Source organism: Elephantulus edwardii, unplaced genomic scaffold, assembly GCF_000299155.1.
Source record: "Elephantulus edwardii isolate Elephantulus edwardi_28Jun2011 unplaced genomic scaffold, EleEdw1.0 scaffold00060, whole genome shotgun sequence".
In the NCBI taxonomy this organism is placed as follows: Eukaryota; Metazoa; Chordata; class Mammalia; order Macroscelidea; family Macroscelididae; genus Elephantulus; species Elephantulus edwardii.
The window spans coordinates 699,189-724,057 of NW_006399810.1; the positions used below are offsets into that span (position 1 = coordinate 699,189).

Here is a 24,869-nt window from a genome sequence, read left to right on the forward strand (position 1 = left end):
GTGGAAAGACTCTGTGGAGAAGCTCAATATCAGCAGTGAAAACCAGGCCAGGTGCTGATTGTGGGACAGACCACCAACTAACTACTCATATGCAAGTTCAAGCTGAAGTTGAGGAAAATTAAATCAAGTCCACGGGAACCAAAATTTGATCTTAAGTCTATCCCACTCGAATTTCTAAACCATCTCAGGAACAGGTTTGAGGTCTTGAGCACCAATGAGCGTAGACCAAATGAGCTCTGGGAGGATATCAAGAAAATTGTCCATGAAGAATGCAAAAGATCATTACAAAGGCTGAAAAAGAAGAAAAGACCAAGATGGATGTCAGATGAGACTCTGAATATTGCATTAGAGCACCAAGAAGCCAAAGCTAAAGGAAGAAAACAAGAAATCAAAGAGCTAAACAGGAAATTTCAAAAGGCAGCCCGGGACTACAAAGCAAGATACTGTAATGAAATGTGCAGAGAGCTGGAGTCAGAAAATCAAAAGGGCTGAACTCGTTCAGCGTTTCTTAAGCTGAAGGAGTTGAAAAACCAATTCAAGCCACGGGTGGCAATACTTAAGGATACTTTGGTTGTAGAAGACCATTGAATATCCCATGGACTTAAAAAAGAATAAACAGATTTGGAGAAAGGGCAGCCATAATGCTTCTTGGAGGCAATGATGGACAGGCTTTGTCTCACATACTTTGGGCATGTTATTAGGAGAGGCTATTCCTTGGAAAGGGACATCGTATTGGATGGGTGGAGGGTCAGCAAAAGACACGCAGTGAGAGGGATTGACACAGTGGCTGAAGCAATGAGCTCAAGTACGTCAGAGATAAGGAGGAGGGCACAGCATAATAATAGGGTTCAGCTCAGTTATTCGTAGGGTCACTAGGTGTCATATTTAACTTGACAGCACCTCACAACAAAACTGGCTGTCATGGGCCTCCCAGCACCCTTCATCTCTTTTATGCTCTTCTATTTAATTCTGAAAATCCTAGGTATCATACAATACCTTAAGATAATTTAAAAAATAATTAAAAAGAATATGTTCCACCATTCATCAGTGTTGCAATAACTTTCTTACTTCTCTGCATGACTTGCGACCAGACATATCTTATAAGTAGTATATCTCTTAATGTAAACTTGTTTAAAAAACAAAATATTTGTCTGCAGATTTACAGTTTACAGCCTCTGAAAATCTGCTGAAGGGTCTATGATATGTTTTGACAATATTTATACTCATAAGTAATATATGTTTTACTGTAAACTTGTCCCTCCACTCTCCCAAACATGATGCCCCGCTCCAAAGAATGGTCCCTCCTTGCAACGTGGCCAAAGTATGTCAGACAAAGCTTCAGAATCCTAGTCTCCAAGGAGCAGTCTGGTTTCACCCTCTCTAGGACAAGCCCATTTTTTTTCTCCTAGCAGTCCATGGCATATTCAGCACTCTTTTCCAGCACCACAGCTCGAAGTCATCACTTCTCTTTCTATCATCCCTAGTCACCGTCTAGCTCTGTGATGCATAGCACACAATTGCGAAGACTATGGCCTGGATAAGGCATGCCTTACACCTGACATCGTTGCTCTTCAGTACTCTGGAGAGGTCCTGACAGCTGACATTCCCAATGCAATTAATCTCTTGATTTCCTGGCTGCTGGTACCAAGAGTGTTGACTGTGGAGACAGGCAAACTAAAAGTGTTTACCATCTCAATCTCTTTACCATCTGAAATGATGCCTCCAATTGACCAAGTGGTGAGAATCTTTGTTTTCTTGATGTTGAGCTTCAATCTCTACTGAGGGCTGCAGCAAACGTCTCAAGTGCTCCTTAATAATAATGACTAAAAAGAAAATTATAATTTGGGAGTTCTGGTGGCCTAGAGGTAAGAAGCTTCATTGTAATCCCAAAGACAGTTTATCCACAGAAGAATGGACAATCTCTTTTCATGTGATTAACTGCCTCTGCTTACTGGAGAGTCTGTAATGGGTCAGTTCCAACTCCATGGCACAACAACAACAATGAAAAGAGGTCTTGATTACTGTGCAGTCAATTCTAATCCAAGTCTACATTTTTTGGGGGGCTGCCTATCTTAATTGGAACAGGTTGCTCATCATTTTTTTTAAAGCAGCTGGTGGATTAGAACCATTGACATTTCAGTTAGCAGCCAACACATAGTCCATTTCATCAACGGATTTCATTTGAAAAGGATTTAAGGAATGAAAAGTATGTTCACTTTATACGTCACATTGTTTGGTTTGACAATAATCTTGTGAAGGGGGTAGAATTACACCTGAGCTACAACTGCAGAGGCTCAGTGAGGTTGAACTTGCCCAAGGTCAAGGTGGCTGATAAGTTTTACTCTGCAAAAAGTTGCTGTGATTCCTGAGACGATCTTCTGCTGCTAATTATACACTCCATACCTGCTTCTGTGGATGTTTTATCCTTGACGCTAACAGCCTGACCTCTGAACAAATATGGCTTGGTAGTGTTAATTCAGAAGCTCAAAGATAAATTAAAAGATTTTGTACCCAAATGAGACAGAATGAACCATTTTAAGAAAAGCAAATATCTGAAATAAGAAAATAGAGATTTATCCAGACAAGAAACAAAAAATAATCAGGGTCTTTAAAGATAAAAATAAACTATAAAATACTTACACATTACATTTTTTGTCGTCTGCAATTTACTTTAATGAATATTAGAATATAAATACATACCATATACCTTTTCTTAACATGAGTAAGAACAAAATTTACACAACTAAAATGTGTAGCAAATATTTTACATAGCAGAAGGAAATAGGATGAAATCTATGTTACCAGAAAAAGGAGGAACAACATAGGACAACAAGTACATTTTATATAAAATTTAGAGCATAGTTAAAATGAAGATACATGACTCCTCCATAATTCAATTTTACAAAATAAACTCAACATGTATTAGTCTGTGAGCCGCTAAGTCCACATACATACGATGAACCTTTCGTAAGACTGCTCAGAACACCTTGGGATATCAGACGCTTTTAGTTTTTAATTGGAGTTGAGCTTGCTTTCGTAGTCTTCTTTAAGTGGTGGTAATTTGGCAAGATTTCCATCAGGAAATCCAGCTACAGTGTCTGGGGCTGGGGTCACTCAGTCTGCACCCGACGAAGGCAGTCTGCGCCGTAGATGACTGTATTCTCAGGGATGACTTCAAAAGTGTTCAGGCTGCAATAAGCACCAGTTATGCAGCCACTTGTCAGTATAACATTCCTGCCTACATATGCTTTTGATTCAATAACATTATTATCTCCCATTTTCATGGCTTGAGAATAACAGCCAACTTCAAACACATTATTGGTGCCGATGATCATAGGCTTGGGTTCTACATCTTCAGCATCAGGGGTGATATTATCAGGGTAAGCATTTATGATAAGGGCCTGTTCTTCTATTAGGTTACCGTCACCAATCACTATTGGTCCAGCCTCTGCAATAATCTGTGCTTTAGGGTGGATCACTGTCCTAGGTTCTATAGTTACATCGCCTCTGATTTCACTTTCTACACAGACCACTGCTCCAGGAGCAATCTTCACACTCTTTTGAGCCTTCTCCGCCATGGTACGGCCCCTGTTGCCAATTCCACATTACATTTTTTTAACATTTCCGATTTTGTTATTTTGAAACCTGCTTTTGTGCCCTTGTATTATTCATAAAAAAAATGCCTGTTGAAAACTTTGTGTTCATTTGTGTTGAGGCTGCTCCTAAATTCTGAGTTTAAATAAATAGGAACACTTTTTGGTTCTCATATCTTTTACTTTCCATTATATTTTTCAATTGTGTGATTTCCTTTTGATTACATAGATAAACCAACAAGTAGTTGGAAGATAGTTACTGTGTGAGGTGAAATTGTACATCTTTCAATCCATTTCCTTTCTTTTATTAATTTAAAAATATTTCTCCCATACTTTCTGTCACTGACATGATGTTTGTTTCATACAATCATCCCCATATACTGTATTTTATAAAATCAATTACCATTAAATTATGCTCACCATTACTCGATCTTTTCAGGTCCCCGCCGGATCTTTCCCATTTCCTTTACACCCTCCTTCCATCCACCAAGTTCTACAAACCTGTGATTTTTTCCCCAATCATACTCACCCCTCTGCTTCTACCCCTTTTTCCTTGGATCTCTATACACGTTTTACTAGTTATCCTTCTATTTTTACAGTAATGAGCTTATGCATTATTTGTCCTTATGAGGTTGACTTAGTTCACTGAGCATAATGCTCTCCAGTCTCTCCCAAGTTATGTAGTAATTTTTGAAATTGTTGCTCCTAAGTGCTGCATAGTATTCCGTAAATGTACCATATATTATCAATCCATTTGGTTGCTTTTGGACATTTGGGCTGTTTCCATGTTATTCTGATGGTGAATAATGCTGCTAAAAACATTGGTGTACAAATCCCCATTTGTGTCCCAGTTCTAATTTCCTTAGGGTGTATTTCTAGTATATTCATGCTACTCTGAAAGAATTGGCAAAAAACAAGGCCTTAGGAATTGATGGTATACCAACTGACATATTTCAACAAACAGATAGATGCTGCCCTAGATGAGTTCACCAAGTTGAGTCAAGAAATCTGGAGGACAACCACTTGGCCAATTGACTGGAAGAGATCTATATTTGTTCTCATTCCAAGAAATGGGATCTAATAGAGTGTGAAAATTATTAAATAATATCATTAATATCACATGCAAACAAGATTCTACTGAAGATTATCCCAAAACTACTGGAACAGCACATCAACGGAGAACTAGCTGATGTGCTGGCTAGGTTCAAAAGAGGCTGTGGTTCTAGAGATATTGTAGCTAATGTTAGATGGATCTTGACTGAAAGCAGGAAGTACCACAAGAATGTCTATCTGTGTTTCATTGACTATGCAAAGGCATTTGACTGTGTGGACCACATCAAACTGTGGCTGACTTTGAGAAGAATCGGAATCCCAGAACACGTGATTGTGCTAATGGGAAACCTATACTTGGACCAGGAAGCAGTTGTCAGAATAGAGCAAGGAAACACTGCATGGTTCAAAATTGGGAAGGATATATGCCAGGTACGTGTCCTATCCCCATACCTTTTAAACTTATATGCAGAACAGATTATCCAGGAGGCTCTAAGAGGAGAAATGTGGCATCAAGATTGGAGGAAGATTCATCAACAATCTGTGTTACATAGATGACAACCTTGCTTGTGGAAACTGAAGAGAACCTGAAGAATTTATTGCAGAAGGTCAGGAACTGCAGCCTTCAATATGGATTGAAGTTTAACATCAAGAAAAGAACAATTCTCACCACTGGGCTGATTGGTAGCATCATGATGGATGGTGAAGAGATTGAGATTGTAAATATCTTTAGTTTGCTTGGTTCCACAATCAACGCTCTTGGCACAAGTAGCCAGGAAATTAAAAGACGTATTGTGTTAGGAAAGTCTGCTGTCAGAGATTCTCTAGAATACTGAGGAGCAATGATGTCAGTCTAGAAACCAAGGTGCGCCTGATACAGGTCATGGTCTTTGCAATCACTTGCTATGAATCAGCCTGACAATGACTAGGGATGATAGAAAAACTGATACCTTTGAGCTGTGGTGTTGGAAAAAAGTATTGAATATATCATGGACTGCTACAAGAACAAACAGGTTTAACCCAGAGAGGGTGAAACCAGACTTCTCCATGGAGGCAAGAATTCTGAAGCTTCATTTGATGTACTTTGGACATGTTGCAAGGAGGGACATCATGTCTGGGAGGGTGGAAGGACAGTGCAAGAGAGGAAGACTCTTGATTAGATGGATAGATTCAGTGACTGGGGTAATGGAGGTAGGTGTGTCAGAGACAATAAGATTGGCACAGGATAGGGCAGGGTTTAGGGCTGTTTGACATTGTGTTACTATGAGTCGCAGGTTACTCAATGGCATGTAACAACAACAACAGCATATTTCTAGTAGTGGAATAATTGAGTTATATGAAATTTCTATGTTCAGCTTTTTGAGGAAATGCCAAAGTGCCTTCTAGAGTGTTTGTCCCATTTTACAATCCCACCAACAGTGTATGAGAGCTCCCAGCTTTCCACATCCTCCCCAATATTTATTACTTGCTGCCCTCCTAAACTTTGTCACTGCTACTGTGGTGAGGTGTTATCTCACTTTGGTTTGGATTTGCATTTCTCTTATTGCCAGCAATTTTTTAGTATTTTTTCTTCTGTATGTTGAGCATCTGAATGTTTTCCTCAGAGAAAAATTTTTCCATGTCTTTTGCCCATTTTGTATTTGTATTTTTGTTTTTTCCTTGTGGAGACCCTTTTGTTGTTGTTTGAACTGATTCATAGTTGACCCTCCGGTGAATTTTCAGAGACAGTAATCCCACAGGAAGAGTTTCCCATCCTTCTCTCTTGGAGCAGCTGGTGGCTTTGGGCCTTGTGCCTTTGTGGTTGCAGCAGAGCTTCTGGCAACTAGGCCACCAGAGCAGGTCCTGTAGTATTCTGTGAACTTTTGTTATGCTTGTCTGAGATGGTATTGCCAAATGTTTTTCTCCCAGTCAGTAGGTATTCTTTTCACGCTATCGTCAAAAGTTTTTGATGCACACACAGGGATTTAAATTTAGAAGGTCCTATTCATCATTTTTATCCTCTCCAGATTGTACATTTCTAGCTGATTTTAATTTTTTTTAAGCATCTTTATAGCATATGGTAAGCCTTCTAAGCTTGGTCACAGTTTGTCGCTTATGAACTTTATTGTTTTGGATTTTATTCCCAGATCTCTGATCCACCTTGGTTTTTTTGTGTATGGTGTGAGATGTGGATCCTGTTTCAGCTTTCTGCAGGTAACAGTCCAGTTTTTCCAGCACCATTTATCGGAGAAGTTGTTGTTTCCCCTTTCATTGGTTTCTTTTTCTTGTCTAATATCTGTTGGCCATAGATAGATGGGTTCATTTCTGGGTTCTCAATTCTGTTCTATTGGTCTATGTGTTTGTTATTTTACCAGTGCCACACTGTTTTGGTTATTATTGCTATGTAGTAGGTTTTGAGGTCACGGAATACTATGTATCCCACTTCATTTTTGTTTTTCAGAAGTGCTTTGCATATTCAAGATCTCTTTCCTCTCCAAAGAAACTTGACAGTCTCCTCGGAAAATGAGTTTGGTATCTGAATCCGGAATGCATTGAATAAGTAGATTACTTTTGGTATAGTTGTCCGTTTCACAATATTGAGTCTTCCCACATTTTCCCTTTAGTTAGTTGTTTTTGTTTCTTTTTTTTTTTTTTCAGAAGTACTCTGCGTTTTCTTTGTACAAGTCTTTTGTGTTTCTAGTTAGGTTCATTCCTGAGTATTTCAATTTGTGTTTGGCTGTTATAATAAATGGTATTGCTTTCTTGAGGGTTCTTCCCCCAGTATCTTTTTGTTACTATAGAGGAATCCCACTGACTTTTGGATATTGAACTTCTATCCTGCCACCCTACCAAATTGGTCCACTAGCTCTAACAGTTTTCTTGTTGAATCCTTGGGGTTTCCTATGTACACTATCAAATGTCTGCATTGAGCAACAGTGTAACCTTATCTTTGTTGACCTGGATGCCTTTTATTTCCTCCTCCTGTTGCATTGCTCTAGCAAGTACTTCCAAAACAATATTGAATAGAAGCAGTGACTGTGGGTAGGCAACCTTATTTCATCCCTTTACACAAGGAAAATAGTCTTTCTCCATTCAGAATAATATTGGCTCTTAGTTTTGCATACATACTTTTCACTATATTGAGGAAATCCCTTTCTATTCCTGTTTTGCTGAGTGTCTTAATCATAAAAGTGTGTTGAATTTTGTCAGATACTTTTTCTGCATCAATTTCTAGGATCATATAGTTCTTGTTATTTGCTTTGTTAATGTGGTGATTTGTGTTGATTGTTTTTCTTATGTTGAACTATCCTTGCAACCCTGCTATGAATCCCACTTGGATATGATGATTTTTAAAATTTTTTTATATGTTGTTAGATTCTATTGGGTAGGAGTTTTGGATCTCTGTTCATGATATATTGGTCTGTAGTTTTCTTTATTTTTGGTAATATGTTTGCCTGGTTTTGGTATTAGGGTTTTTCTTACTTTATAGAATGTCTCTGGGAGGTTCCTTCATTTTCTATTTAAATTGAAATTGTGATAGATCTTCTTTAAATGTTTGGTAGAATGTAGCCTGTAGCCATCTAGTCCAGGACTTTTTTTTTGTGGGGAATTATTTTTTTGACCACAATTTCTTCCTTTGTGGTTAATCTGTTCAAGTGTTCTACTTTTGTCCATGTCATTTTGGGTAGGGCGTGAGTTTTAAAGAATCTGTCCATTTCCTTTAGGTTTTCAAAGTTTTTAAAGTATAGCTTTTCATAATATGCTGATGTTATAGATTTATTTTTCTCAGGTTCTGTTGTGTTGTCACCTCTATCATTCCTTAATCATAATCAAGTTATTTGTGTCTTCTTTTTTTTTTTCTTTCTGTTGAGTTTGCCAATTTTATTGATTATTTTGAAAAACCAGCTCCTGGTCTTGATGGTTTGAACTGTTTTTCTGTTTTCTATCTCATTGATTTCCATTCTTGTTCTTATCCTTTCCTTTCTTCTAGAGTCTGTTGGGTTAGATTGTTCTTCTTTTTCTATTTTATGAAGGTGTTGAGTTAGAGCATTAACGTTACTTCTTTCTTCACTTTTTATGTGTTTGCCTACTGCTATGAACTGCCTCCTGAGGACTGCCTTAGCTGCATTCCAGAGATTTTGGTACATTGTATTTTCATTATAATTTGTTTTGAGGAACTTTTAAATTTAATTATTTCTTCTATAACCTAATTGTGTTCTAGCAGGGTGTTATTTAGCTTCCACATGGGTAGTTTTGTAAGTTTTATCCTCTTGTGATTGATTTCCTGTTTTATGGCAATGTAGTTTAAGAAGCTACTTTGTATTATATCAGTGCTTTTTAATTTGCTGAGGCTTGCTTTGTGCCCTAATATGTGATGGATTCTGGAGCATGTACCATGTGTAGTTGAACAGAAATTGAGTTGAGTTTTAGTCAGGTGCAGTATTCAGAACACATCCACAAGTTCTAGCTGGCTGAATGTATAATTTAGATCTTCTGTATCTTTGTTACGTTTCTTCTGAGTTGACCTATCTTTTAGTGAGAGTGGCGTGTTAAATTCTCCTACCACCACTGTGGTGCTATCTATTTCTTTCTTCAATTCTGTTAAAAGTTATTTATGTATTTTTCAGGTCTATCATTTGTTTGATCAAGGGTATGGCTTCTTGATCTACTGTGCTTTTAAGTGTCCTTCCTTATCTTTTATGGTAGTTTTCATTCTGAAGTCTATTTTGTAAGAGATTAGTACTGCCACTCCTGCTTTTTTGTGGATGCCATTTGCTTGCCATATTGTTTCCTAGCCTTTGATTTTGAGGCCATATTTCTCTTAATTTCTTAGGTATGTCTCTTGTACATGAAGGGATTTGTTATTTGGTTTTCTTTTTTTTTTTTTAAATCCATTCTGCTACTCTTTTTCTCTTGATTGGTGCATTTAGTCTAGTCGTATTATGTGTTACTATTGACAGGCCAATTTTTATTTTTGTCATTGTGCTGTGTTTCTTTTTCTGGTTGCTATGGTTCATCCATCTCCTTTGGTGGCCCTGTGTGAAGGACTTCCCTTAAAAGTTCTTGTTGATTTGGTCTTGTTTTCACAAATTCCATAAATTTCTTCTTATCTGAAAATAATCCAATTTCTCTTTCATGTTTGATGGAGAACTTTGCTGAGAACAGTCTCCTTGGTTGGCAGTTCTTTCCTTATCACCTTACTATCTATGACATCCCACTCATTGTCTTCTTGATCACATGGTTTCATCTGAGAAATCGGAACTTAATGTAGTCGCTTTTCCTTTGTAGGTGATTCTTTGTTTTTCTTGTGCTGCTTTTAGTATTTTATTCTTATGTTTCAGTTTAGAGAATTTGACTATGATAGTGTTGATGTTTTTCATTTTAGGGGCAATCTGTTCAGTGTTCACTGAGCTTCTTGAATGTGGATTTCCCTGTTCTTCATAATACCCAGGGAGTTTTCTTTTAGTATATTTTCCACAGTTTTCTCTGTCTCTCTAATATTCTGGAATTCCAATCATACATATGTTGTTTTTGTTTATGTCATTCCACATGATTCTAATGGTTTTTTTCCATTTTATTTATGTCTAATCTTTAATTTTTCTTCTAGTATGTTTCCATTGATGTTCTTATTTTCCAGCTCACTAATTCTCTGATCCATCTCTTCTCTTCTACTTTTTTGTCCCCCTTAGCGTGTTGGATATTTCTGTCATTTCATTCTTAAAATTTTGGATTGCATTTTCATGTATTTCTGTTATTTCCAGTACTGCTTTGGCTTGTACCCTCTCTATCTTTTGATTATTTTTTAAGTTCTTGTACCTCTTTATCTATAGTTTCCATCTTTTGTATTTTCTTCTGTAGTTGTGGAAGTGCCTTCTCACTGATACATTTCTTTTTGGTTCTCTGTTTCTGGAGTATTTAATTTCTTAATGGCTTCCACTGTTTATTCCATCATTGACACTTTCTTCTGTAGCTGTTCAAATAGTTCCACATCAATGTATTTCTTTTGGTTCTGTACCAATAGGGCATTTTTTTGTGTGTGTCTTTAATTGTTTCTTTTGCCATTTGTACTTTCTTTTATAATTGTTCTAATGCTTGCATATCAACTGCATATCTTCTACCTTCCTGACTCTTGGATACTTATTGGGTCTGAAATATTTTCTGAGTTGTTTTTTTTTTTTTTTAGAAGGCTTAATTTTTCTCACAGTGTTTGAAATTTACTGCTGCTTTCTTGACATGTGAAGTTTTTCTTGACAGTGTTAGGACATTTCTTTTGTGCCTGTGCAAGTTGTTCATAGTTATTATATTTATAATATTATTGACTAGTTGCCAGCATAAAGTTTTCAGTCTATAGGGTGAGCTTGTATAATCAAATTATTTGAGAAGCTGGTCTCTGTGAAGTGAGAGGGACTCATCACTAGCCTGAGTTATGCAAGAAAAAAAATTCAGCCTTCAATATGGATTGCATCTCCATATCAGGAAAACAAAGATTCTTACCACTGGACTGATAGGAAACATTATGATGGATAGAGAAGAGACTGAAACTGTGAACAACTTCATCTTTCTTGGATCCACAATTAACACCGTTGGTACCAGCTTTCAAGATACACATTGCTCTGGGAAAGTCTGTAGTTAGGGACCTCTCCTAATTACTGAGGAGTAATGATGCCAGTTTGAGGACTAAGGTACATTTGATTGAGGACATGGTCTTTCTTATAACTCTCATCTGAGAGCTGAACAGTGAATATGAATGACAGAAGAATTGATGCTTTTGCTGTGGTGTTGGAGAAGAGCATTGAACATCCCATGGATGGCCAAAGAACAAACAAATATGTTTTGGAGAGGGTGCAGTCAGAGTGCTCTTTGGAGGCAAGGATGATGAGGCTTCACTTCACATACTTCGGGCATTCTGGTAGGAGGGACATGATGCTTGGAAGGGTGGAGGGTTGACCAAGGAGAAGACAACCTTCCACCAGGTGAATTGACATGGTGAATGCCTCAATAGGCTCTGGTGTGTCAGGAATTGTGAGGATGGCACAGGATAGGATGGGGTTCAGATCTGTTGTCTGTAGAGTCGCTAAGAGTCATACTTGACTTGACGGCATCTAACGGCAACAAACAACATGGGGTGAGCCATCCACTCTACTGAAAATCCTTTCTAGTTAAATTTGCCTTTCCTAAAGTCCTTTGGGTCCTCTGTTATCTGCAGTGCAGCCCTGCAGGCATCTTGTCTTATTGTAGACCTTCTCTCAAACTCCATTGTCCTCCTTTACCAACTGAGTGGATGAGTGACGTGAGACCAGCTGCTCCACTGGAGTAGTTTCTGTCCAGGGCAGTTTCCGGTCAGCCCTCTTTCTCACAGCTCAAGGTGAGAAAAGGTGAGAAAGTCTTTCCCCTGCTTCTAACTCTCTGTCCAAACTCTCTTGTCCTATTTGGCACCTGGGATGGCCCTGAAGCAAAGAGAAACCTAAATGGAGAGCTCTTTCCCCAGGGAAATGTCAGTTCCTTCTCTCCTCTGCATGTACCTGGGGAAGAGTGCCTTGCCTGATGATGCCTTCTCTCCTGAAGCCTAACGTCTTCTTTGTCTATGGACTGACATGAGTTCAGGGGCACCAACTTAAGAAGTTTGTGTGCAATGGGATTTCAAGTCAACTCTCCTCACAGCTCAACCTGCAATATGAGAAAGCTGAGAAATTATTTTTCCTCCTTGTAATTCTCTGTCTCAAATTCTCTGTCCATTTGGCACCTGAATAGGGCCTGCAGCAGATAAGGCAGGACTCCTCAAATGGAAAGACCTTTCCCCAGGAAAATTTCATTCCCTTCTCTCCACAGTACACACCTGAAAGTGCTTTAATCTATTTTCTTGAATATAATAATCATGGTTATTCTAAGGCTCATGTCTGATAAATTCAATATCTACATCATCTGTGTTTTTTTCCCTCTTGTTTCTGTTGTTTCATTTTGTTTTCTCTTGGTTCTAGTTGTGGATATACTTGTAATTAGTGACTGAATGTGAGGTATGTCTAAGTGTGAAATATTGTATCTTTTTTCATATCTATTGTATCTATCTTTCATATCTTTCTTCAAAGAAGAAAGATATTTTTGTTGAAAGTAGTGGCAGGACCAAAACTCCGCAATTCATTCACTAAGTTTGTGTTTCAGATTGTGTAAGATACTTTCTTCTTCTTGCCACTTCCTTCTTGGATGTAGATGTGTGGCTCTCTGTGTGAGTAGATCATTTAACAAGGCCAACTTTCCTCAGTCAAGTTCAATTTTTGTCACTCCAGCATTATGAAATGCCAAAAACTCTATTCAACTTCCCAGTTAATCTTTGTTTGGATTCTTCTTTATTTGCCCCACATAACTAAAGAATGAAGAAATACTCTGAGGGAAACTTTGTTCAGTGTTGAACTTGTTTGTATGTACCTTTCTTCTGCCCTGACTCTTTCCTCCAGCCCCCTGATATTGATGAAAGCTGTGTGGGCTTATGTACCTTTTAACATCTGTGTTGTTCTGTGCCATTTAAGAATCAACAGATGTTTGAAGGAGGGTGACAACAGATTCTTCTCTCCAGAATCCTGGTTGATAAGTCTTATGAGGCCTCAGAAGTCCTCCAACAGATTTTCAAAACAACTTTATTCAGTTTCTCCTGATAAGTGTTACTGTGCAACAGCCTAGACCGAAAGTTTGGGTCTTGAAGATTTTGGCCACTTACAGAGATTCCTTGGGAGGCACATAGGCAATTGCTTCCCGTGTGATTTATAGAGGGAATCCACTTCTGAAATAGCTTGCCTCCAGAAACTCTATGAAAGTTATACAAGTGTTCAAGTCTTTTGTTTATAAGGTTCCTATGAGTCATCTACGAATCTACAGCACCTAAAAACAACAACAAATACCCACTAGAAGGTCATCTATGGACTGGCACTGAACTGATGGCAACAAGCATGACTAAACACTTAAACACATGTCATAAAAACATAAACATAAAAACGTGTCATAAGTGCTACCTGCCCAGAATATCTGACTTGCTGATGAAATCCCAGGTAGGAACATAGCATGCCATTTAGGAAAAGATTCAAGTCATATTCTTTCTTAAGCAGTAACCAATTCCTAGTTCATGCATACTCATTTAACATCTTTAAGTCTCAACTTCCTCCTCTATAAAATGGGGTTAATAGAAGCACTTTCCTGTTAGAGATGCTGTGAGGACTAAATGAGGGACTGTGTGTAAAGTGTTTAGAACAGTGTCTATCATACAGTAATTACCAAATATGTGTATTTTCCTTCCCTTCCTTTGAGTAAAACTGTCCTTGTGATTGTAGTCTATATACATCATCATGTGATTGGAAAGAGTGGAACCTCCAAAACATCTTTCAGCAAAATTAAGATTTTTTGTTCCCATATTATGAGAAACCTGGTCGGTAATTTCACTAATAATTACAAAAATTCCTCTGCCCAAAAGGAGCTTACAAGCTCACCTGAGACACAAACCCTAATAAGTGTGCAAAATGGAGAGAAGAAATGCTGAATCCGAGGAAAGCAGCTTTCTTAGAGACTAGTTAGGAGAGAAGTGCACAGTAGCCTATAGGTGATTGCATGAAGATACTGAAATGAACTGTCTTGTTGGATTGGCCTGAATGCAATAAAGCTGACAATTATTTATACTCCAGGCAAACTGTGTTCTGGCTAGACTTTGAGGAAAACATTTTAAATTTCTTGGGCTAATTACTATATATTGTAATGAATGTTCGTGTTCCAAATGAACCCTGGTGGACCACAATTCAACACTGGGCTATTAGCATGAGAATTGGTAAGACTGTGTCTGACTGGGTTCTCCAAGAAGCAAGATGGAAAATACTGAGTTTAGATAACACCTTAGATAGGGACTGAAAGTTTAGTGCAAAAAGAATGGAATGGATGGACTCTATGAGGCCTCCTTCTGAAAAGAGTTAAGTTTCTTCCTTTGATCTATTTTTAAAGGCTGAAATACAGGCTTCGAGAGGGAAGCCAACGCATGAAAATTGGTGCCTATTCTAGAACAATAGAAAAATAATTAGAGTCAGGAATAGGAGGAGGATATACAATGGGTTGTCTCTTTGACTGACTTCTACCAGAGGAACTGATGGTGCCTGCCCACTATTGCTGAAGGTTTTGGTCAAAGATTCTATAGAAGAACCGTGATCAAGAGGAAGAAAACAGAATTTCATAGTCTTGTCTTTGTTGGATCAATCCCTGAAACTTCTGCTCTGAGGTAATTTGGAACCTAAACTGAATGTTTCCATGGAAATCATCTTTAAAATGAAGCATAGTTTGACTTGATAAGTAAAATATCTACCCTGAGCATTATATTCTTTTAGGGATGATCTATATGAGCTCAAAAAGACAACAATGATTTGAAAAATTATATAGGACTTTTATGGGGAGGTGATGCCGTGTTTATGAAGAGGAACAGTCCAGAAAAGGATGACGAAAATGGTTGTGTAATTCTAAAAATGAAAGCAGTGTAACAAAACTGTTTACGTAGAAATGATTGAATCAGTGTTCTCTGTGTATATTCTTAACAACATAAAGAAGGACAGAGGGAGAAATGAAGAAAAGATAGAAATAGTTGCAACTTTGGAGTTCTGTTTTGCATTTTCTCCCTCTTGACCACAGTTCTTCTGTAGAATCTTTGACCAAACTATTCAAACGGAGGGTCAGCTAGTTCTGTCTCAATGATACACAACAAATCATAGGAGGAGATTGTCTATCTTTCTCCAGCAGAAAAGATAAATACCATTAATCTGGGAAAGGTTTTGACAGCCCTTCTCTCCTATTCCACCAGAGTTGTGTCTTGCCAACTTCTCCTCTGCCTGTCCATACAGGTGATGTGTGTAATAAAGTGCTACAGGTGGCGAGAGTGTGGAAGGAAAAAAAAAACCCTGTGAGCCTGGGAGGGGAGAATTGGTTTCCTCTGGAAGACGACGGAGAGTCTAGGGGAAAGACTTTGGAGTAGCTGTGTTAGAAGCAGTGCATGCTGATAAATCAGTTCTCTGGAAACAAAAGGCCTTAATTAGTAGCATTTGCTAAGTTCCATGGTGGGAATATTCCCACCATAAATGGGAGCTCCCACCCTGAGCCAACTAACTCTCTAGCAAATTTCAGCACACTGCAAGGTGAAAGGAAAAACAAAGAAGAAGAAAAGAGGACTTTAATCACCTATAATGTTCTTTGAAAAATAGAATTGAAGAATCCTTTTATTACTTTGGGCTCTTAAACTGTATGCTTGTAATGCAGTGCTGTTTTGAATGCTTCAAATAGTCATCCTGGTTAGTAAAGGGGACCAACTTTCAGGAGGAAAGAGGGACAGTCCTACGTTTGTTAAGTCTAAATACACATCAGGTTTTAAACAGATTTATCCTATTCAAGCCTCACAATAACCTTAAGAGGCAGGTATGATTCGTCTTACTCTGTTTTACAGATGAAAAGATGCAGGTTCAGAGACTTGGAATAATTTCCCAGAGACAAATTATTAGAAAATGAGAGATTTTGATCTTAAACCTGGGTCTTTCTGAGTGCTGGCCCAGGCTTTCCCTCCAAGTCCATTATCTAATGCTAGGTAAAGTCACCAACTTCCACGCAGTGTGAACGTTTTAGAGGATGTAAACCTTGTACACAAGGGAAGCTTTGCATTCAGATCCAGGCTGCTCAGGGAGCTTTTCCAAAGGCCCAGATCATGAACCAGACCCTTAGCTGCTCTGGTTTACAAGCTTATCTGTGACTTTCCCAGAACTCCTTGAGGCCCTAACCATGGGAGTGGTCGTACTTTGTTTTACTTAAAGTTACTTTTTTATTGCCAACTAAGCAACTATTTTTGTAGTATTCTTTTTTGATCTTTATATTCTATCTACCTGTCCCAATCCATGACCTGTCCCCATCCATGTCTGTGGCCTTGGATTTCACTTTAAAAAAGTGATTTTAATGAAAGTTTACAGAAAAGTTGGATTTTCATTCATTCATTGTTGCACATTTCCCTCCTTATCCCCACAGTTCACTTTACAAAAAAACTCACAAAATACACAAAGCAACATTCACTGTTGCATAATTTCCTCCCTCTCCCCAGTACACTTTGGTATGCACCTTTTATTCTGAACTGTTATTATACAAATGATGCCTAATCATTTATTACTTTTAAACAGTTCTTTTCTTCATCTTAACTGAACAAATCCTCCGTGCATGACTTTTGGCTTCATCAAGCTCTCATTCTTTCTTTTGCTAGCTTCTAATTCTTTGTGTGGGTTCTTCAATTTCCCTGCATTTCCTTAGACACAAGAGTTGTCAGTCCTCAAGAAGACAGTTCACCTGGTGCTGTCAGGTGAAGTGCTATTTCATGAAGGCTCCAGTCCAGAATTCAGCAGCTTGTTTCAGGGAATACTCATGGGTTTTAATGTAAAGAATTATGAAGTATCTGGATAACCATTCAGGAAGACAGAAGAGCATAGGTTTAATAGTGTCTGGGTCTGGGTCTGGAGTACAGGCTACTTAATTTTGGCTTTCCTGACCAGCTGATTAATCTTCAGACACCATATTTTTAATCTGTAATATGTGTGATTGCTTTTAGAGCACATCATAGGGTGTTGCTTTGAAGATCAATGTGGTAATTCATGCCTGCTACTTAACTGAATGCCCAGTTCAATAAATATTTAACCATTCTTATAATTATTTCTTAGGATCACAGGTACCTGTGATTTATGAGATACTCAATAATCATGTGTGTTTTGATTGGCTTGTGACACATTAACTTAGAAACATCAGATTTCTGGCTTGTGCAAGCATCCTGGCCCTCCTACACCCAAGAAATTGCCTTTTTGAGCAGTCAGAGGGGTAGAGGAAAGACTTAACTAGTAGTCCAGCACTCTAAAGCTGTCCCATCCTCAACAGAAAGAAAATGTGAAGTGCGGGTAAAGGAAGGATTTCCCCCCCCCAATCAATACAGAGTTGAAATGTGTCCCCAGCAGTACTTTCTGCAATACAATTGAGTTTTCTCTCTAGGATTCCTATGCAAGTCTTTCCAAATTTTATACCTTTGAAAACCTACACAAAGTCAAAAGCTGGTAGTACCCCACCAACCAGAGCACTTTCATTTTCCATTAGAGATCATGCAGGGGGCAGTTGCCATGCAAAGTGGAAAACGTTTGTTTTTGCTTTGCTCTTTTGTTACTCAATCAGCATTATAGTCATATCAAATAAACACACAAAAGAGATGTACGTGCCTCATAATTTTCCTATTCCTGTCAGTAAAATTTTTTTCTCCACTGGAAAAAATATTTTTCCTTTCAAGTCTTTTCTATATGCATTTTTAATTTTTGCAGAGTTGTAGTCACAGTGCAAATATAATTTTGCATTTTATGTTTAAAATAAACCCCCCCTTATAATATGTGCATCTCCACCCCTGCTACACCTTCAAATGTATAATTTATAATATCTGAATAGAGTATGCAGCTGGAAGAATTGACTCTAGTTGAGTTGATTATTTTTTAACAGTGGGCATTCAGGCTATGTTCAAATGTACAGATAATAAATGTACAATAAACATTTCTGCTCAAATTTGTGTGCATACTTATATACACATTTATTCATCTGTGTATTCTCTTTGTACTTTTCCTTGTTAAAATATCTTGTAATTGGTGTTATTGAGTCAAAGAATGGGGCCATACCTACAGCATCCAATACTTTTGAACACTGGCTGGTGAAGATTAATACAATTGTATAGGCATTGAATATTTGAGGATAAGGAGAACCTCAACTATATTACAAAACTGGCATATTATTTTGTGGACTAAAGCTTCCAGGAAAAGCCATCAAAATAAACACCATTTTCTTTCATATCAAGTGCTTCTTGTATGCCTACAGAGCTATTTGTTTATATAATTATGTTAGTTTGAAAATGGCAGAGCTCTTTAACTGGCATGGGAATATTCCGGGCTGACAGATGTATAGATGGTGCAGCGTTGGAGTTGTGATTTTTGGGGTCCCATTAGCATCTGGTCAGTGTGTCTCTGGCCAAGTGGCTTGTGAGTCATTGCCTGTTTGGGAAGCTGGCTCTGCTTAGTAGGACTGAGCCTGGATCAAAGTGAGGGGTCTGGGAGGCTGCTAGAAAGCAGAACTGCTTAGATCTCAACTTCCAAATCCCTAAAATGATCTATTCTTTCATTTATGTGATAAAATGGGAGGCTGCTGATCAGACGAAGATTCTTGCAGCTGGGAAACAGATGGCCTGGTTAAAATAAACACACACACACACACACACACACACACACACACACACACACACACACATTCTGCTTCAGCTTCTTTTTAAACAAGCAGGAGTAGTTATTATATTATTGTCATTTGTTGTTATGTGCTGTTGAGCCAGAACCAACTCCTAACCAATCCTCCAGTGGGTTTTCAGAGACAGTTAATCACACAGGACGAAACTGACCCTCTTTTCCCTTGGAGCAGCTGGTGGATTTGAACCACATGCCTTTGGGTTGGCAACATAACTCTTTACTCTTATGCCACCGTAACTCTATTGTTTTATTAGAAAATAAAATTATTAGCAGTTTTGTTTGGGAATGCAATGATTCCACTCTGAGTGGACTTTACCTCAGGCATGAGTATGCCACTGACATGAAAGGGAAAGAGTGAGAAGCATGGAATAGCTGACTTAAATTGGAATTTTGAATGAAAACGAGTCAGGAGCGTTGGAGCCTGTGAGTTGCTTTTCTTTCCTTCAGAGGCCTCTAGTTTTCTTGACTATGGACTCTGAAAAAAGAAGCAATCTTGATTTATTTATTTATTTATTTTTTTAATTCCAAGATTGTCTCCCACATCGTAGTCCATGGTCTTTTCAACTGTTTCACATGAATGCAGAAGTTGAGTAGTGAAAAAGGAAGACAGAAGACTTGATGTGTTTGAAGCGGGGCATTGGCCGAGTCTATTGAACACACTGAGGTCTGCCAGAAGAAACAAATCAGTCTGAGAAAAAACACACTCAGCACAGTGTGCTTCTTAGGAGCGAGGCCGCAAGGCAGCAGGACCTCACTGTGTCGTCAGGAAAGAGCAACAGCTGTAGAAATTGACGGTGTTTAGCAATGTGGAGAGTGAACAGGGATGCGGAGAAGCCTGTCGCCCCTCAATACCACACAATGGAAGCAAATAAGCCGATTGTTATGAAGACGCACAGACCCGGGCACTGCTTGTTCTGGTGTACATAAAATCTCACCTTGTCTTGTTGTTGCCGTTGTTCTGTAGAGTCTGAACCGGCCCTTAGCTGACCCTCTGGCGGGTTTTCAGAGACAGTTAATTGCGTGGGGGAGATTACCCATCCTTCTCCTGCGGAGCAGCTCCTGGCCTTGAACTGTGTGCCTTTGGGATTGTAGTGCAGCTTCTTGCCACTAGGCCACCAAAACTTTCCTCTCATTGCCGTCAAATCAGAACCAAATTATGGATCCTCTTGCGAGTTTCTGAGGTTGTACGTGGCACAGGAGTGGGCTGCCTGTCTCTCCCTGTGGGAGCCACGGGTGCCAACGCACTGACTGGAGGATCAGTCTCCGCATCAGCAGCGCTGGTCCCTGTAGACCCATCTCCAGAGGTCCTGGTGCACAGACAGGGAATGAAAGCCCTGGCCGCTAACAGCTAATAGCAATGGAGGTGAATTCGGGACTGACCCAGTGAATCGCTGCCCTCTTGGGGCAGTTAGAACACTCGCGGATTCTGTCCTCTCATGCAGTCCTCGTCTGCCAGAAGAGCTTTCTCCATTCACAACCTGCGGGCGTTCAGGTGACACTGTGAGGACACTGGCCGGTGATCTGGCCCGAAGGCGTACGTTGACCAATGTCACCATTTATGGTGATGATTTTTCCCTCCCATGATAACGCTATGGGACAAAGGTTTACTCATGTGAGTACATTAAAATGTAGTGTTTTTTAGTGTGCTCTGGTGGCCTAGTGGGTAAGGAGTCACGCTGCCAATCTAAGACATATAGTTCAAATCCAGAAAAAAAGAATGGTTTGGTGGGAGGAAGATAGGCAATCTCTTGCTATTTGATTTATTTTTAGTAGAACTAACCTATCCTAAAAGAGCTAAATATATATGTTGGCAGTATAATTCAGGTCCCAGGATAGTTCAGTCCTATTAAAGAATGCAATGCTAAGTAAGGTTTAAAAAAGAAAATACCACAGTTTGATGTGTGGAGGGAGGAGTGGGTAAAGGTAAGGGTGTGTGAAAAGCAATATATATGAACTTTCTAAGTAAACCAGTATTAAAAAAATAAATAAAAAAGACTTCAAGAAAAAAGAAGGAAAAAAAAGGAAGACAAAAGCCTGACTTTATAATCCAGAAAGTCTGTGGATAATATAAATGGTTAAGCATGGACTACCAACCGAAGGCTGGTATTTCAAACCCACCCCAAGGTGCCTCAGGAGACAAGGCCTGGCCATCAGCTTTCAAGAAGTCATGGCTGGTGTGAAAAACAAAAACATAAACTTTGTAAATAAACTAGTGTAAAATAATTTATATTAAAAAAAAGTCATGGCATTAAAACCTGATGGTATTCAAGGATATGAACATGTACGGCTAAGCACAATTGATAACAGTGCATCTAAATTCCAAAATCAATCTCCACAATAGCCTACATGTTTCCTATTGCCAAAGGGGCCCTTTAGAGTAGTGAGAGAAGATCTTTACCCTGAAACCTACAGCATCCCTTTTCAGCAGAAGTAGCTAAGAGAATATGCCGTCCCCTTTTCCTTATGAATCAAGGTGAAGTCTCTCTCAGGGGGGAGTGATAGGGAATGGCAAAGGACACACTGACAAAGGAGATTAATCAGAACTGGCTTCGACAAGCACTGTGGCAATGGACAATTAAAACAAACTTTCAAGGGGGGAAAAAAGAGGAACGAACTGGGGGCAGGGAGGGTAGAGAAAATAGTGCAATAATGAATGAATGGAAACCCAAAATCTCTAAATGTTCATTAAAATTAATAAAATTTCAAAAAACCCAACCAACCAACCAAACAAACAAAAAACACCTGATGGTGGAATTCTACTCTGTGCACATCAGATAGCTTTGAGCCAGAATCTACTTGATAGTAATTAACAACAATTAAGAACAGGAAAGAGCCTTGCTGGTATTTCTGGTGCTGTTACATCCCCTGCACAGCCAGCACTCACTCCTCTCACTAAGGCCCAGAGAGGCACCGCACTCTCGTGATCACACAGTACGTGCCAGGCATTGTGCCAGCTTTGAACAGACTGTGTAAGACCCAGTCCGCAGAGCCTTCCCTGTCTCCAGTGACTCAGCCTCAAAACGCCCAACAAAGAACAGGATTTCCAAAGACCTGCAGCTCAGTTGACTTGCATGAGTTGTGAGCGTGAAGGGAGAGAAGGGAGAGAAGGGAGGTGGGAGTATGCTACTTCACTGTGTGACCTTCCAGCCACCACACCACAAAGCACTCTGATGAATGCCATTGCCTCTTTTATTTCCAACCCCCCCCCCAAACTGAAATTGAGCTTTGTACCTGCCATCATTTCTAGCTGGATTTAGCAACTGCAAGGCAGAGAGAGAACACAAAGAATGGAGAGACTGAGATGGTAATGAGGGTACTGATAGCCCTCCAGCTGATTTTGTGAGGATAGGGAGTGACCCTAGAGTGGTGACCCAGCGACCAAAATTAATTGTTGCCGGGTCAGTTCCAATCATAGTGACCATGAGATTGTGCATGCTTGCATGTGCGTGTGTGCGTGTGTGTGTGCGCGTGTGTGTGCACGTGTGTGTGTGTTTGTGTAGAATTGTGCTCTATAGGATTACTCATGACTAATTTTTAGAAGTAGGTCCTGGTTCCTACGGGTGTAGTCAAGTGGTGAAATGTGTTAATTTATTGCACTATCCAAGGACACCAAGTCAGTTTATCCATCTAAAAAAATAGGATAAATATGTCTACTGTTTACTTAGACGCACTGTTGTTAGGAAGATGAATTTGGTTTAAGTATCGCTGCTGCATCATGGCAGGAGGCGCATGGTGTAAAGTACTCAGCGTCCAGCCTGCAGGTTGATGGATTTGAACCGAGCAGCTGCTCAGCAAGAGGAAGCGGAGGCAGCCTGGGTCCGTGGAGATGACAGCCTCGAGAAGCTATGGGGTAATTATCCTCTGTCCTGCAGCTTTGCCCCCAGGGGTTGACTCGGAGGCAATGGGTTAGGTTTGGTTTGGTTTAGTACATGGAGAAGAGAAACTTTGTATCCTCATGGACTTAATGCGCCAGTTGTTCCCTTTTTTTAATATTTTCTTTAAAAGAAAATAAAGCCCACACCACGTAATTGTGACCTCCACTACATCATGGGACACAAAGCACTATCATTCGCTTGCTCTTTTGCAGGCCAGAATACCAGAAAGCCGATCCCAGCAGTTCACCCATGCTTATAAACTTTTGGATGGCAGCCTAGATTAAAAACAACAATAGCAACAAACAAAAGGAATACGGTTTCCCCGACTGCAGAAATTTGCTTTACAGGCTCCAGTAAATTCTTGACAAAGAAAAACTTCCAAGAGATCTGCAGTCTTGTAGGAATGGAAGATAGCTTTCCTCCACGGAGAGGCATAAGGCTGGAGTGAGGGTCCCGTGGGCAGCAGAGGAAGCAATGGTGCCCATTGACCCTGAAGACACAGGTTTATCAGCTTCCAGATTGCCACAGGCAAGGGAGGAAACCAATGGCAATGGTTTTAATTGTACCTGAAATGTGAAAGCTAACAACCACAGACCTGGGGTGAAAACAAAGAGGTCAGCATGAAGCAATGGCTGGTGACACTTAGGTTTCTTGTTTATTTTTAAGCATTACAAGAGATGTTCATAAACAAAGATGTGTAAATGTTTCATTTATAAGCTAGGATATTGATGAGTTGTGTTTTTTCCTCAGTAAAAAAAGACAGGAAAGGAACACTTTCATGTTTGGTGGGAGAAAAACGAGAAATCCCAAACTACGTTTGCATCCAAAGATAAATGCTAAAGGAAACCTTACTTTCTCCGTTTTCTTGCTTCTTTGTAATTGAAGGGTTTTCCATGGTTGACCTGGTATAAATTTATAGCTCAGCCTAGCAGCTCTGAAGTAAATCTGCATACATATTTAATTGGCAGTCACCTTTAAAACTGCTGAAATGGTGCTGTTTACCCACTAAGGAATGCTGCAAAGGGGAGAGAGTGGAGGAGCACCGAGGAAAGATGGGATGATTTATTTGTCCTAACAGAAGGATGGACCTCCTGACAGCGAGCCTCCTCGCCTCCTCGAGTGCCTTTGGTAGACCAGCAGCAGCAGTCCCCTGCACTCTAACACAAAACAAGGGACATGGGTGAGAGGGATGCGGTCAGCGGTTCCCCAACTCCACAGGAGAGCCCAGTTCCTGTTCTAGTGCTAAGCAACTATTCAGTAACTGTGGACTGTAGCATCTGAAAAGAAAACAAAATCGTGAGAAATAGAAGAGGACCATTTTTTCTTCAGGTTTGTAAATGTTATTAATATCTGGCTAATAGAAGATAGTTGAATTCGCAAATATATTTGCTATTGAATCTTTTGTCAATACACTCAGGAAAGAGTGAATGTGAGAAATGGAAATTATATCTCAGAATAACTATTAAAAGCATAAGAACACAAAAGTAGATGCGGTGATAAAATGAGGTGCCATGAAATAGAGTATGACTCATCGAGATCCTGGGAACAACAGACTAAAACAGCCTATTCTACTCCATCCCTGGGCTTGATTCCATGATTGCAGTCTCTGTGTCAGCCCACTTCCTTGAGGGCTTTCCTTTTATTTGATGATATCTTAGCAGCATGCTGTCTCTTTCCTAGGACTGGCCCTCATGGCAACATGCCCAAAGGCTGTGGGATGGAGTTTCACCACCTTTGCCTCTAAGGGGCACCCTGGTTGCACTTCCTCCAAGACAAATCTGTTTGTTCTTTGTTGGTAGATACAGCAGACCTAGTATAGTTCCCATTAGAGTTGAACATTTTGTATAAATCCATCTCCTCAGATTGTCAGAATTTCAAAGGAACTTAATTATACAAAGCTCAATTTCATGTACACAGGTACACACACACTCCTCGAGACATCCACACTTTCCCCCCAAGCAAAATCTAGGTTGTTGTTGTTATGTGCCATCGAGTCGTTTCCGACTCATAGCGACCCTATGCACAACAGCTCTAAACCCTGCTCTATCCTGCGCCAACCGCAC

General features: G+C 39.5%; 1 protein-coding gene and 1 pseudogene across 5 annotated transcripts in view; both read right to left on the reverse strand.

Annotated features, from left to right (window-relative positions):
• SCHIP1 (schwannomin interacting protein 1) overlaps positions 1-24,869 on the reverse strand; it is a 1,325,222-nt gene that overhangs the window by 436,281 nt on the left and 864,072 nt on the right. The gene's annotated exons all lie outside the window — the stretch shown is intronic.
• On the reverse strand, positions 3,006-3,578 carry LOC102847989 (annotated as a pseudogene).